General features: G+C 33.2%; 1 pseudogene; it reads left to right on the plus strand.

Annotated features, from left to right (window-relative positions):
- The first annotated feature begins 2499 nt into the window (after positions 1-2499).
- On the plus strand, positions 2500-3000 carry LOC148939050 (signal recognition particle subunit SRP54 pseudogene; annotated as a pseudogene).
- The last annotated feature ends 297 nt before the right edge of the window (positions 3001-3297 follow it).

Consider the following 3297-nt stretch of genomic DNA (forward strand, 5'->3'; position numbering starts at 1 on the left):
CAAAAATATTTATGGTGTCTGAACAATAGTTTTAATCTTTTAATTTAGACTAGAAAAATACCTAAAAATTTAAAATTTAGTTTAATTTTTTGTTAGGTTCTTGATACTTGATACGTGACATGAACATTTAACTAACGGTTACATAATGGTTTCAATCAAACAAGCTAAACGCAACTTAAAAAAACAGTACTACCAAAAAAACAGAAATAACATCTTGAAAAGAGAAAAGCAAAGGTATTCAACCGACCAGGCGTACCGAGATGCGAAAATTGATAGTGACAAACAGCGTTATTATAATGATGTAGTTTATAGACAAGTGAAAATTGATAGTGACAAACAGCATTATTATAATGATGAAGTTTATAGACATACAACAATTGAGAAAGCCAAACAAAAGAGCAAGGAACTGTATGATAACGATATAGATTACCGAAACAAACATAACAAAAAAGTTGCTACCAGAATAATGGGTAGATAGTGGGGTGACAAAAGCTATAATGAAAAAATTAAATTCTCTGCGAGGTTATACCGTAGAACACATAAGGACAAAGGGAAAAATTACATTCAGAAATACAAGAAGATGGCAAAAATGCAGGCTGATCTGCGTAAATTGAGAAACATTTTACGCATGTTTTACCAGGATCACGAAAAGTATTCAAAATTATTACATTAAAAGACGATCACTGAAATAACAAACCATTCCATACATTGGACTTAGTTAGCTACTTGATTGAGTAGCTACTTGATTGTTTGAGTTTCGTCTCTTACTATTTAAAAGAAGAAAAAGCCGTAGGCTTTTTCCTGTTTGTATTTATAGTTAAAAAAGAACTCAGATCCAAAGAAACTGAACACTGTGGTTCATTCATATTATCTTCATTATTTTAGCTAGAATGTAAATAAACAAGTTTCTTTTTTAAATTTTAAATTGAAAAGATAGTGCTTTTAATTCAACATATTAAAAGTTCTCCACGACGGGGAATCGAACCCCCTTCTCCCAGGTATCAAGTTGGCATACTTACCATTAGACTATCGAAGACTTATAAAATAAAATATCCGGGTTGCAGCGGTAGCTAGCAACCTAGTAAGAGACGATCACGTCCAATGTTAAGAAATATAAAAACCCCTAACTCCTAACAAAGGAGTCAGATCAAAACAAAAAGTACACCATTAGAACCACCTTGTCCGAAACCCCTGTATAGTAAAATTTCTGTCCCTTGACTTGAACAGCAAGGGAAATATATTGGTTTGAAAATCAAGAAAAGTGGCAGCTATTACAACATTCTGCCTAAACGGGATATTTTTTTCTCTCTTTTCTTTGTTTCCAGAGATAGCTTGGCACTGGAACATCATAGAGAGTTGTTCAATGGCTCATTTTAAAGGAAATTAATTGGGTTCAAAACCTTTTGTAACTAAAATAAATTATTTCTAAAAGAGAATAAATTTTTACACCAAAAACTGCATTTTTGATGTCTTTTTACACTGCAGTCTTTCAAACATAATCGTATACCAGCGGTAAAATTTGAACCCACGCCTCCAAAGAGACTGCTGGCTAACACCAGTGCCTTGGACCACTCGGCCATGCTGCCTCTCATAAATATTTATATATGTGAATCTGGGTTGCAGCAGTAGCTAGCAATCTAGTAAGAGACGAAAAGTCCAATGCTAAGAAATATAAAAAACCAAAACTCCTAAAAATAGAGTCAAATCAAAACAAAAGTACATCATTAGAATTACCTTGTCTGAAACCCTACTAGATAAATAATGAATGTCGTCATAGTTTTATATTAGAGCTATGACGTGAATAGAAAAACAAGACCTTATATTGTTGTTTCTGAAGACGTCATGAAATAATATCATTGCGCTATGACATCATCATAAAATAAAATCATTACCTCGTGACGTCATAATTACTATATAAGAAGCGTCAGAACTATAAATCATTCATAACTACATAATGGTTTCAATCTAGCAAGCTGCATGCAAGTTGAAAAAAGAGTACTACACAAACAACAGAGATAGTATCTTGAAAAGAAAAAAGCAAAGGTATTCAACCGACCAGGTGTATCGAGAAGTAATCAAACAAAACAGCAAGATGTGTTATCTCAATGATGAAGATTATAGACATGCAAAAATTGAGACAGCCAAATTACATTAAAAGACGATCACTGAAATAACAAACCATTCCATACATTGGACTTAGTTAGCTACTTGATTGTTTGAGTTTCGTCTCTTACTATTTAAAAGAAGAAAAAGCCGTAGCCTTTTTCCTGTTTGTATTTATAGTGAAAAAACGAACTCAAGTCCAAAGAAACTGAACCCTGTGGTTCATTCATATTATCTTCATTATTTTAGCTAGAATGTAAATAAACAAGCTTCTTTTTAAATTTTAAATTGAAAATTTACATTAAAGAACGATCTTCAGTTTCGATCTTCTTCTCAGAAGAAGAAGAGTGCTGTGAATTAGAAGAAGAAAGTTGAGTTGGATAAAATTAAAACAAAATGGTGTTAGCAGATCTAGGAAGAAAAATCAGATCAGCCTTGAAATCTCTCAATTCTGCAACAACAATCAGTAAAGAAGTATTGGATGGTTTATTGAAAAAAATTGCAACTGCCTTAATTGAAGCTGATGTTAATATTCGACAAGTTCTGCAACTCAGAGACAATGTCAAAAGCACTATATCTTTTGATGATCAAGCTGCTGGTCTGAATAAGCAACGGATGATTCAAACGGCCGTTTTCAGAGAGTTACTAAGGCTCGTTGACCCTGGTGTACCAGAATATAAACCAACCAAAGGAAAAGCAAACGTTTTTATGCTTGTTGGTCTTCAAGGGTCAGGAAAAACAACAACGTGCACAAAGCTCGCATATTATTACATGAAACGAAACTGGAAAACCTGCTTGGTCTGTGCTGATACTTTCAGAGCTGGTGCGTATGACCAAATTAAGCAGAATGCAACGAAGGCTAAAATTCCGTTTTTTGGTAGTTATACAGTACAATAAAGAACGATCTCTCCCATAGTAACTGATATGTTACATTAAAAGACAATCATTGGACTAAAAAAATTATTGCATGCATTGGACTTAGTTAGCTATTTGATCGTTGGAGGTTCGTCTCTTACTATTTCAAAGAAGAAAAGCCATAGGCTTTTTCTTGTTTGTAATATTTTCCTGTTTGTTATCAGGGTTACAGCGGTATCTTAAATTTATCAGCGGTAAATTTATCAATGCTAAGAAATATAAAAACCCAAAACTCCTAAACATAGAGTCAGATCAAAGCAAAAGTACATCATTAGAACT

This window comes from Artemia sp. Qi Xiang Cuo, unplaced genomic scaffold, assembly GCF_049724085.1.
Source record: "Artemia sp. Qi Xiang Cuo unplaced genomic scaffold, ASM4972408v1 HiC_scaffold_22, whole genome shotgun sequence".
In the NCBI taxonomy this organism is placed as follows: Eukaryota; Metazoa; Arthropoda; class Branchiopoda; order Anostraca; family Artemiidae; genus Artemia; species Artemia sp. Qi Xiang Cuo.